At 36.5% G+C, this 13028-nt stretch overlaps 1 protein-coding gene and 1 long non-coding RNA gene across 3 annotated transcripts in view; both read right to left on the reverse strand.

The window, feature by feature from the left end:
* LOC117327981 overlaps window positions 1-8837 on the reverse strand; it is a 44198-nt gene extending 35361 nt beyond the window's left edge. Inside the window, exon 1 of one of the 2 annotated variants that reach the window (XM_033885266.1) lies at window positions 8663-8837. The gene's annotated coding sequence lies outside the window, so the exon portion shown is untranslated. Of the gene's footprint in view, window positions 1-8448 lie in introns of both variants that reach the window. The other variant, XM_033885265.1, reaches the window with a different exon arrangement.
* A 2881-nt stretch (window positions 8838-11718) lies between these two features.
* On the reverse strand, window positions 11719-12610 carry LOC117327983. The gene is made up of 2 exons (XR_004532763.1): window positions 12261-12610; window positions 11719-12062 (listed from the first exon to the last, which is right to left on the reverse strand). It is a non-coding gene; the product is annotated as an uncharacterized LOC117327983 (long non-coding RNA).
* Between the last annotated feature and the right edge of the window lie 418 nt (window positions 12611-13028).

Here is a 13028-nt window from a genome sequence, read left to right on the forward strand (position 1 = left end):
GTGTTATCTGGCCACCACTAATCCAATCCTCTGTTATCTAGCGATCACTAATCTCATCCTCTATTATCTGGCCACCACTAATCCCATTTTCTGTTATCTTGTGACCACTAATCCAGTTGTCTTCTCTTCACAAACCAACGACATGTCATTCTAAGATGTTTGTAAACATCTCTGTCTGTACCTCCTGGGTAGGTTGTGGTGTATGTGGTAACAACTAGTCATTCTGTAATGTTTGTAAACATGGCTGTCTGTGCCTCCTGGGTAGGTTGTGGTGTATGTGGTAACAACTACACTTGGGTTAAACTTACTGGTAATGTATCTAAACCTCAGTCTATCAGGAAGCGGTTATGACATTTTTTAATGTTTGCTGCTAGAACACGTTTGGCATATCCATTTCAAACCACATATCATACCCTGAAAACTGAGTGTAGTTCAGATGTATATATTTTGAAAATATTATCTAATGTAACACAAGTATGGATGTCTTAAGTCATTTTTTCCAGACTGGACATTTACACCGCAAGTTGTCATTAATTATTTAGAGGTCATATTTACTGGCTAGGTATTAAGGGGTCGCGGTGACCGAGTGGTTAAGGTGTCTCGACACTTTAATCACTAGCCCTCCACCTCTGGGTTGGGATTTTGAAACCCACGTGGGGCAGTTGCCTGGTACTGACTGTTGGCCGTGGTTGTTATATTTACTGTATGGTTGTTATATTTACTGTATGGTTGTTATATTTACTGTGTGGTTGTTATATTTACTGTATGGTTGTTATCTTTACTGTGTGGTTGTTATATTTACTGTGTGGTTGTTATATTTACTGTATGGTTGTTATATTTACTGTGTGGTTGTTATATTTACTGTATGGTTGTTATATTTACTGTATGGTTGTTATATTTACTGTATGGTTGTTATATTTACTGTGTGGTTGTTATATTTACTGTATGGTTGTTATATTTACTGTATGGTTGTTATATTTACAGTATAGTTGTTATCTTTACTGTATGGTTGTTATATTTACTGTATGGTTGAAACAAACCTACATTATGTTTCGCCTCAATTGCATCAACCAGCTCAACCAGTACAGCCTTTTATGTAAGCTTATTTCTTGGAAATAACGCCAGAACCAATCAGAAGTATTCTACTTTCATTTTCATATCAAATGTAGATACAATTGGATATTTCACTAATCAACTGCAAATTAGAAAATTTGAGACTAATACCAGTATTTGACAGGTGAGGGCTATTTTTATCATCCCAAAAGGAGACTTCCCAATGTTGCATCAAGGAGAATGTGTACAAGTTACCTCCCCTTCCACAAACCAGGCAGTAAGCATAATAATTTGCGCAGAAAATAGTTCAGAATACTTAATGATAAAACAGCTCATTGTGTATGATTTTAATGATTTATCTTTATATATAATGTATTTATCTTAAAAAGATGTCTTCAAACATATGAAAGTGGAATCATATTACTAAATCATAAATAAGTATTCTGCGGAAGGAAATAATGTGTGTTGTTAGTTTTTTTTGGGAAGAATAATTTCCGGTCCCATCCTGCACCCATCAGGATTTATCATAGAAATAAGTGATATTTTGATTCCCCAAGAGTTCTGAATGAATCTGTTCTCTTGAAAGTTGGCAATTTCAGCTGTAGGTAGCTGTGTTCCACAGCACCTAAAAAAAAATCTTTTAAATGTCAAGTTTTACGGAAGCTGTTAACAGTACAGTTACAGCATAGAGTACACAATTATACCTCGATATCACAGGATAGTAATGCTCCTGTTCATAGCTCCCCCTTGGGGAGCTTACAAAAGGACAAAAATAACATTTGTATAGAAGTAGCTGTGGAAATAATAGAAGGTGAACAAACTAAAAGTACCTCTCTCTGATTAAACCCACCAGATACAACCTCTCTGATTAAACCCACCAGATACAATCTCTGATTAAACCCACCAGATACAATCTCTGATTAAACCCACCAGATACAACCTCTCTGATTAAACCCACCAGATACAACCTCTCTGATTAAACCCACCAGATACAACCTCTCTGATTAAACCCACCAGATACAATCTCTGATTAAACCCACCAAATACAATATCTCTGATTAAACCCACCAGATACAATATCTCTGATTAAACCCACCAGATACAATATCTCTGATTAAACCCACCAGATACAATATCTCTGATTAAACCCACCAGATACAACCTCTCTGATTAAACCCACCAGATACAACCCCTCTGATTAAACCCACCAGATACAATCTCTGATTAAACCCACCAGATACAACCTCTCTGATTAAACCCACCAGATACAATCTCTCTGATTAAACCCACCAGATACAACCTCTCTGATTAAACCCACCAGATACAATCTCTGATTAAACCCACCAGATACAATCTCTCTGATTAAACCCACCAGATACAATCTCTCTGATTAAACCCACCAGATACAATCTCTCTGATTAAACCCACCAGATACAACCTCTCTGATTAAACCCACCAGATACAATCTCTCTGATTAAACCCACCATATACAACCTCTCTGATTAAACCCACCAAATACAATATCTCTGATTAAACCCACCAGATACAATCTCTCTGATTAAACCCACCAAATACAATATCTCTGATTAAACCCACCAGATACAATCCAAAAGTACCTCTCTCTGATTAAACCCACCAGATACAACCTCTCTGATTAAACCCACCAGATACAATCCAAAAGTACCTCTCTCTGATTAAACCCACCAGATACAACCCCACATAGCAAGCTGTACCATTCACACATCAGGATGAGTAGATGAGTGACCAATGCCATGAATTGAACCAGGCCCAAAAGTGACCAGTACCAGTCTATACACATTCAATGACCACATGATACATTTCACTCATCAGTTTCCATCTGAGAAAGCAAGAATAAGACTTGACCGGAAAGTGACCAGATACCTGAGGCTATGTGTGTAACTATGGCCACCTGGGTGACAGATTATTCAATATATTGACTTTCTCTCCCACTGTTACTAAGTTAAATGGCCAGTTGAGTGGTCAAACAGTAGAGAATCAATAACATACAACATCAGGAGGGACATGCTACATTGATCCGAGTTACATAACCTTACTAGATCTACCATACCAGACCAGTCACAGCTAGCTAGGTAGCACTATAGCCCTATACAATGTGTTACTGAGATATGGGAAGCAGTCATTGAGTTGTGGCATGGAAACAAGTTTTTGATAAAAGATGAAGTTTAGTCTTGATCACCCCTGTGGTCTAACAATCCATATGTATCACTGATATTTGTGGTTTATAAGTTATGGCCCCCAGTCATTACAGCCTCATCTATCAACCTGCTGGTCAAGTAGTGGTGGAACTTGCAAACCAGAGATGGAGGGCTATTGATAAAGTGTTGGGACACCTTAACCACTCGGCCACTGAGGCCCAGTTTAAACCTCATTCGATATGATCATTGAAGATTCATGTAAATAAATATATATCTATAAGTCTATTTTGACAAGAATTCATATCATATATCGATTTAGACATACAGTAAAACCCAGTTATTTTGACACCCATTACACCATCAAACTCACTTATCACCATGAATTTATTCAGAATGCATTTCCTCCCATGCTAATGCACTTGTTTTACTGCCAAACTCGCATACCGCCATCCGCCATCACATTTCGAGAACAAATGGTAAAAATAACATCATCTTGACCTCATTAATATCCCGCCATTGAGTCCTGAAGTATGTGTGTTTATATATTATTGTTACATGACTGACTGCCGACTGACAGATAATTAGCCGTACACATGAAATCAATGAACCATGACTAGTGCTTTGTGGTCTTTCTTTAGGTGAGTTTCGTAAGTTATGATGATTAAAACTCACTTTTGTGATACCGCTACATGCTTTATTAAAATATCAGTGGACTTTGTTACTCCAGAGACAATAGTAAGATGTTGGGTACACAAGGTATTGTACCATGTACGTGATGACGCAATGTTAACAATACGGAAACCCCGGACACATTACTCGCGCGACTCGCACTGTTTCAGCAACGATGTCACACAACTGTTTAGGCAATGATGTCACACAACTGTTTCAGCTATGATGTCACACAACTGTTTCAGCTATGATGTCATACAACTGTTTCTGCAACTAGTTCTGCAAAGATGTCATCTGCCTGCTTCAATGTTAGAAAGATTATAGCTACATGTAACACCCCGAGATGAAATTACTCTTCTTTATGCGTTTCTTTTATTCAAGTGAATTCCTATTTTGACTTGAGATATTATTAAATAAGTTTAGTGAATTGCATTATGTGACCATCTTCAATGGTTTCCAAATGAGCAGGCTAAAAACATCCCTGATACATTTTGAAACAGATGGCTTTTGCACACAGGTTCCAACATATCACACAGAAATGTTGACATTTTAAGACAGACAGTGTTACACATAGTTTGAGGATACTACGGTCAAGGCTCTCATTAAAAACCAGTTTGTCAGTATAAATACAACCTGTTATTCATCAAATTTAAACAGTCAGTTTTTTCAGCATGCGAGTTAACATTGTATACATTCAACTGAGTATTAATAATTAAAAAAACACAAACACCTGTTTTAAACCTTAGCAAGAACACTGACTGGTGATGTCCCTTATGCCCATGAAACCTGCTGCAATAAACAGTGAGGTTTTATGTACAGTTTGTAGCTGAAGATTACAAACTCCCAACATGTACGAGGGATCCAAACTATGCACGTAAATTCAATATGTAAGAACATCCAGTCATAAATACACAATTCTTCTCAATCATTTCTCAGAACTGGAATAACTTTCTGCCACTTAAATTATCCATCAACCACATGTACCCATCTTACAAGAAAATTTCAATGAAAATTGGACAACCCATCCTCCCTACAGAGGCATTAAAAGTTCCATAAAGGCAGTCTGGTACCTGATAGGGACCCAACAAACATCAATCATTATGTCTATTGATTCTACAGAGGCAGCATCAACATGAAAAATCAGCATTTAAACAAGCAAATAAAGGCAAATTTGTTACACAAACACCACACAGGACAAATGGCAATCTGTTTCACTTAGCTTTGGCCCTGTACAACAGACCGAACGATACTACCATTACCTGGTCACACACCTCATGGACCTTGATGATACCTCAACATACCAGTCAACACAATCACTCCAGAAGTCTAGTTATACCTCAACATACCAGTCAACACAATCACTCCACAAGTCTAGTTATACCTCAACATACCAGTCAACACAATCACTCCACAAGTCTAGTTATACCTCAACATACCAGTCAACACAATCACTCCACAAGTCTAAGGTAACCTCAACATACCAGTCAACACAATCACTCCACAAGTCTAGTTATACCTCAACATACCAGTCAACACAATCACTCCAGTCTAGTTATACCTCAACATACCAGTCAACACAATCACTCCCAGTCTAGTTATACCTCAACATTACCGTCAACACAATCACTCCACAAGTCTAGTTATACCTCACCATACCGTCAACACAATCATTACTCCACAAGTCTAGTTATACCTCAACATACCAGTCAACACAATCACTCCACAAGTCTAGTTATACCTCAACATACCAGTCAACACAATCACTCCACAAGTCTAGTTATACCTCAACATACCAGTCAACACAATCACTCCAGTCTAGTTATACCTCAACATACCAGTCAACACAATCACTCCACAAGTCTAGTTATACCTCAACATACCAGTCAACACAATCACTCATACCAGTCAACACAATCACTCCACAAGTCTAGTTATACCTCAACATACCAGTCAACACAATCACTCCACAAGTCTAGTTATACCTCAACATACCAGTCAACACAATCACTCCACAAGCCTAGTTATACCTCAACATACCAGTCAACACAATCACTCCACAAGTCTAGTTATACCTCAACATACCAGTCAACACAATCACTCCACAAGTCTAGTTATACCTCAACATACCAGTCAACACAATCACTCCACAAGCCTAGTTATACCTCAACATACCAGTCAACACAATCACTCCACAAGTCTAGGTATACCTCAACATACCAGTCAACACAATCACTCCAGTCTAGTTATACCTCAACATACCAGTCAACACAATCACTCCAGTCTAGTTATACCTCAACATACCAGTCAACACAATCACTCCACAAGTCTAGTTATACCTCAACATACCAGTCAACACAATCACTCCACAAGTCTAGTTATACCTCAACATACCAGTCAACACAATCACTCCACAAGTCTAGTTATACCTCAACATACCAGTCAACACAATCACTCCACAAGTCTAGTTATACCTCGATCAACATACCAGTCAACACAAGATTTCAATAGTTTCATAATTTCATTCCACATCTGTATACAAATATTGGACTCTTCTATCTCATTCCACATCTGAATACATATATATTGGACTCTTCTATCTCATTCCACATCTGTATACAAATATTGAACTCTTCTATCTCATTCTACATCTGTATAAAATATATTGGACTCTTCTATCTCATTCCACATCTGTATACAAATATTGGACCCTTCTATCTCATTCCACATCTGAATACATATATATTGGACTCTTCTATCTCATTCCACATCTGTATACAAATATATTGGACTCTTCTATCTCATTCCACATCTGTATACAAATATTGGACTCTTCTATCTCATTCCACATCTGTATAAATATTGGACTCTTCTATCTCATTCCACATCTGTATACATATATTGGACTCTTCTATCTCATTCCACATCTGTATACAAATATTGGACTCTTCTATCTCATTCCACATCTGTTTACATATATTGGACTCTTCTATCTCATTCCACATCTGTATACAAATATATTGGACTCTTCTATCTCATTCCACATCTGTATACAAATATTGGACTCTTCTATCTCATTCCACATCTGTATACATATATTGGACTCTTCTATCTCATTCCACATCTGTATACAAATATTGGACTCTTCTATCTCATTCCACATCTGTATAAAATATATTGGATTCTTCTATCTCATTCCACATCTGTATAAAATATATTGGACTCTTCTATCTCATTCCACATCTGTATACAAATATATTGGACTCTTCTATCTCATTCCACATCTGTATACAAATATTGGACTCTTCTATCTCATTCCACATCTGTTTACATATATTGGACTCTTCTATCTCATTCCACATCTGTATACAAATATTGGACTCTTCTATCTCATTCCACATCTGTATAAAATATATTGGACTCTTCTATCTCATTCCACATCTGTTTACATATATTGGACTCTTCTATCTCATTCCACATCTGAATACATATAAGTTTTAATCATTGCCAATTCTGTTGTCCCTTTTATAAAGGAAAGCTGTTAATAACAAAATAGCAGTCTTTTCTGTCATAGTTCAGAAAATCTTGGCATTGCTTCATGAATTTCTTTTATTTGGTGTTAAATTCTTCCTTCTTACCATTTTTGTTTTATTATATTTGTATTTTGTATTTATTATTAATGCCACAACATTCATACCACTTTTCATTTATCAAACCATTTTACAGTCTATTTGTGATGAAAGACAAAAGAATTCTGCAACAAAGTGAATATAACATTTTCTTTTAGATCATTTAAATTCATGATCACTTTAAACTTAATTATTCCTGTTATAGACACAATTATTTAAGAATAATCCTAAAGTTAACATCATTTTCAGTCTCTGTATCTGCCTAGTCATTACAACTATAAACCTCAGTCTCCGTATCTGCCTAGTCATTACAACTATAAACCCCAGTCTCTGTATTTGCCTAGTCATTACAACTATAAACCCCAGTCTCTGTATTTGCCTACAGTCATTACAACTATAAACCCCAGTCTCTGTATTTGCCTACAGTCATTACAACTATAAACCCCAGTCTCTGTATTTGCCTACAGTCATAACAACTATAAACCTCAGTCTCTGTATCATTACAACTATAAACCCCAGTCTCTGTATTTGCCTACAGTCATAACAACTATAAACCTCAGTCTCCATATCTGCCTACAGTCATTACAACTATAAACCCCAGTCTCTGTATCTGCCTAGTCATTACAACTATAAACCTCAGTCTCTGTATTTGCCTAGTCATTACAACTATAAACCTCATTCTCTGTATTTGCCTACAGTCATAACAACTATAAACCTCAGTCTCTGTATCATTACAACTATAAACCCCAGTCTCTGTATTTGCCTACAGTCATAACAACTATAAACCTCAGTCTCCATATCTGCCTACAGTCATTATACAACTATAAACCCCAGTCTCAGTACTTGTCATCTTTCTGGAGATACAGTCAAATAAAATACAATAATTCTGAAACAAAATATGGACATGTTTTTCCATCACCTACCTGAAGGAATTTAGTTCCCAGAAACTCAAAAACTCAAATGCTCTTAAAATCCACAATTACTAGCTATCACACTGCCTCCTACTGGCAGTAGAGGGGTAAGTGTTGTGGCTGTGGGTTCACTGAGCCCACTCTCTTATCAGACCAGGCTTCCACACTGAATCACATGTACAGGGTGCTGGCGGTTTAATCCAAATGAATTCCTGGTAGTACTCACCTGATCTATAACCTTAGGGCTCCCAGCCACTCTCTATACCAGTAATCCTGTCACATGGCAGCCCACCGGTTAGAACCAGTTATCCTGTGATCAGCTGATCAAATGCTGACTGACAGCCTAAGTTTGAGAGTAACACTCCAATGGAATGGTTCCTCTCTATCCCTTTACCCCTCCCCCAGTGGTCATAGGGGCCACCCTAAGGGGTCATACTTACTTAGTAGTATAAATAGAACTAATTCTCATATTGTAATATGTTTCTACAGATCTTGTATGTAGTATTTTCTTTATTTGTACATAAACATTTCACCATACATATTAAAATGAACAGACCTTTACTCTATATTAGGTTTAATTAATTCATATGTAATTATCACAATAAGTACTGATTTACTGAATATATACATGGTAAGGGGAATAGCAGAACATGTAAAAACTACCATAGGCATACAAAATTCCTGTACATAAGTTTTATTTTGGCTATGTGTTAATACTGTTGATATCTCATACTCTTATAATTAGTGTGTGAAGACAGGTACAAATTAATACTGTTGATATCTCATACTCTAAGTGTGTGAAGACAGGTACAAATTAATACTGTTGATATCTCATACTCTAAGTGTGTGAAGACAGGTACAAATTAATACTGTTGATATCTCATACTCTTAGTGTGTGAAGACAGGTACAAATTAATTGTGTTGATATCTCATACTCTTAGTGTGTGAAGACAGGTACAAATTAATAGTGTTGATATCTCATACTCTAAGTGTGTGAAGATAGGTACAAATTAATAGTGTTGATATCTCATACTCTAAGTGTGTGAAGATAGGTACAAATTAATTGTGTTGATATCTCATACTCTTAGTGTGTGAAGACAGGTACAAATTAATTGTGTTGATATCTCATACTCTTAGTGTGTGAAGACAGGTACAAATTAATACTGTTGATATCTCATACTCTTAGTGTGTGAAGATAGGTACAAATTAATAGTGTTGATATCTCATACTCTTAGTGTGTGAAGACAGGTACAAATTAATTGCGTTGATATCTCATACTCTTAGTGTGTGAAGACAGGTACAAATTAATTGTGTTGATATCTCATACTCTTAGTGTGTGAAGACAGGTACAAATTAATACTGTTGATATCTCATACTCTTAGTGTGTGAAGATAGGTACACATTAATACTGTTGATATCTCATACTCTTAGTGTGTGAAGACAGGTACAAATTAATTGTGTTGATATCTCATACTCTTAGTGTGTGAAGACAGGTACAAATTAATACTGTTGATATCTCATACTCTTAGTGTGTGAAGACAGGTACAAATTAATACTGTTGATATCTCATACTCTTAGTGTGTGAAGACAGGTACAAATTAATACTGTTGATATCTCATACTCTTAGTGTGTGAAGATAGGTACAAATTAATTGTGTTGATATCTCATACTCTTAGTGTGTGAAGATAGGTACAAATTAATACTGTTGATATCTCATTCTCTTAGTGTGTGAAGACAGGTACACATTTATTGTGTTGATATCTCATACTCTTAGTGTGTGAAGACAGGTACAAATTAATACTGTTGATATCTCATACTCTTAGTGTGTGAAGACAGCAGTTGTCAGTTTATCAATTTTGTGTGTGGAGTTGTCAGTGTATCAATTTGTGTGTGGAGTTGTCAGTGTATCAATTTGTGTGTGGAGTTGTCAGTTTATCAATTTGTGTGTGGAGTTGTCAGTTTATCAATTTGTGTGTGGAGTTGTCAGTTTATCAATTTGTGTGTGGAGTTGTCAGTTTATCAATTTGTGTGTGGAGTTGTCAGTTTATCAATTTGTGTGTGGAGTTGTCAGTTTATCAATTTGTGTGTGGAGTTGTCAGTGTATCAATTTGTGTGTGGAGTTGTCAGCTTATTTAATTTGAGTGAGGAGTTGTCAGTTTATCAATTTGTGTGTAGAGTTGTCAGTTTATCAATTTGAGTGTGGAGTTGTCAGTTTATCAATTTGTGTGTGGAGTTGTCAGTTTATCAATTTGTGTGTAGAGTTGTCAGCTTATCAATTTGTGTGTAGAGTTGTCAGCTTATTTAATTTGAGTGAGGAGTTGTCAGTTTTTTTCAGTTGTCGAGGATGTTTCTCTCTAGTTCTCAGGCTAATTGCTGTTCGTATTCGAGTTATCCAGTTAGAAGCCGGGTATATTGAGAACCACAGATGATTACCGAACACAACATTGTTGTTTCACATGATCAATATTATACCGAAAGAATCCATAGTCACTGAAGGTAAAAGGCAAAATGTCAAATCTGCAACAAGTATGTAAGTGTGTTAGGCTTGTTGAAGTCACTTCACATTGTAAAAATCATGTGAAAATATTTCTGTTTGAAGATTTGTATTGATTATCATACAAACAATATACACAACACAAGATATTTGATCATTATCCTCACATACTTGATACTTCTCAGTTTTTACAGCACTAGTTAATATTTTATAGACTCATGTAACAGAGCGCAGGAATTATATAAATTTAAATCACTGCCTCCGCTAGGGATCGAACCCGGGACCTCTGGCTTACTAGTCTTACGCTCAACCGATCGAGCTAAAGAGAAGATCTCTCTAGCCGAGCGGTATATTGCGGCTAGTATTTACCAGGGTTACATACTCCCCCTCCAGGAAAGAACTCGTCCTCGAGTTTCCAGGGGTAACAGCGATGCTTTCGCAAGCAGCGATGAGTATCATTCCCGAGTCCCTACGTGGGCGCCAATGTAACAGAGCGCATGATTAATTAAATTTAAATCACTGCCTCCGCTAGGGATCGAACCCGGGACCTCTGGCTTACTAGTCTTACGCTCAACCGATCGAGCTAAAGAGAAGATCTCTCTAGCCAAGCGGTATATTGCGGCTAGTATTTACCAGGGTTACATACTCCCCCTCCAGGAAAGAACTCGTCCTCGAGTTTCCAGGGGTAACAGCGATGCTTTCGCAAGCAGCGATGAGTATCATTCCCGAGTCCCTACATGGACGCCAATGTAATAGTCGTCTTATTTCTTCAATAATACAACTCCGGGTTCTTGTTTCCAATATTTATTATTATACAAATAAACCCTGTAACATGAAATACATCATATTACCATATATTTATACATAATGATAATTCACGCAATTATACAATGAGACAAAGTATCTCCCTGACCGTAGTCAGTTACATTAATTACAATTGGCGAATATATACATTAAAACTGTTTTAATCAATCTATACATTATATAGAAATAGCAGCTCTTACATTATTTATACAATTATCATTCATTTATCTTAATTACATTAAAATACCCACCTCTTCAGTATGAAGAGGGTTTTCCCGGACTATGTCCGCCGAGTCCTCTGTACTCGTCTTAACGTTCAGTTAATAAGCTATATGAATAAAATAATGCACACATTAAAACCATGCTTCATTGAAATCACTCGCGTAATACGACCACGCCCGAAATCTGAATTAATTTCCAGAATATCAACTTTACTTTTAACAAAAATACTACCTTTAATCAAATATATTATATAAAAGATACTATATTACATTACGCTTATATATATTTTTACACAGGTACTTACGTTTAATGACTCTAGTGTTCGCTACATCTTTTCGTCTCTATGCTGGCTATGATTACCAATATACGATGTTGTCCCTCTGACCGCTCTGTTCATAAGTGACCAGTGCGCCAGGTAAAACTACCCAACATTCAACACTCGCATTCCATAAATAGACAATACGTACACTACAAACAGGTTTACATACACGTTACATCACATCCGCTCATTAGCTCGCTCGCATTCTCACGTGCTATTCTACCGCGCGCGCTAAAACTATTGCCGCATTGCGTACCGTAGAATGCTTCGCGGAAAGCTGACTTCCGTTTCATACGGCGCGTATATTTAAAATACAAAAACATATTAAAAGTATATTGTCAAAATAATGACATACACATTGCAGTGACCTTGTGGATTCTTTCAATTCGTTGGCAGTTATCTGGGGGTGCAGTTTAGTCAATTGTTCGTAAGTGAGATTCTTACATTTGAGTTGAGTTGTCATTTTTACAAGGTTTATGATCGCTCAGTATCAATTTGTGTGTAGTGTCAGTATCAATTTGGATGTGATCGTCCTATTATCATCATGTTATAGTGTTAGTTCTTCAATATCAATTGGTTTTGTTTCCAATAGTTTTATTATACAAATAAATGTGATAGTATGATATACTTCATTTATACAATATGTGTTGGAGTGCATTATCATGAACAATTGGTGTGACTTCGCAGTATTCATTAATTTAGTTGGGATTTCGTTAATGTTTTATCAATTTTGGATTGAATGCATTCTAATTA

The sequence above is a fragment of the Pecten maximus genome, chromosome 5 (genome assembly GCF_902652985.1).
Source record: "Pecten maximus chromosome 5, xPecMax1.1, whole genome shotgun sequence".
Lineage (NCBI taxonomy): Eukaryota > Metazoa > Mollusca > Bivalvia > Pectinida > Pectinidae > Pecten > Pecten maximus.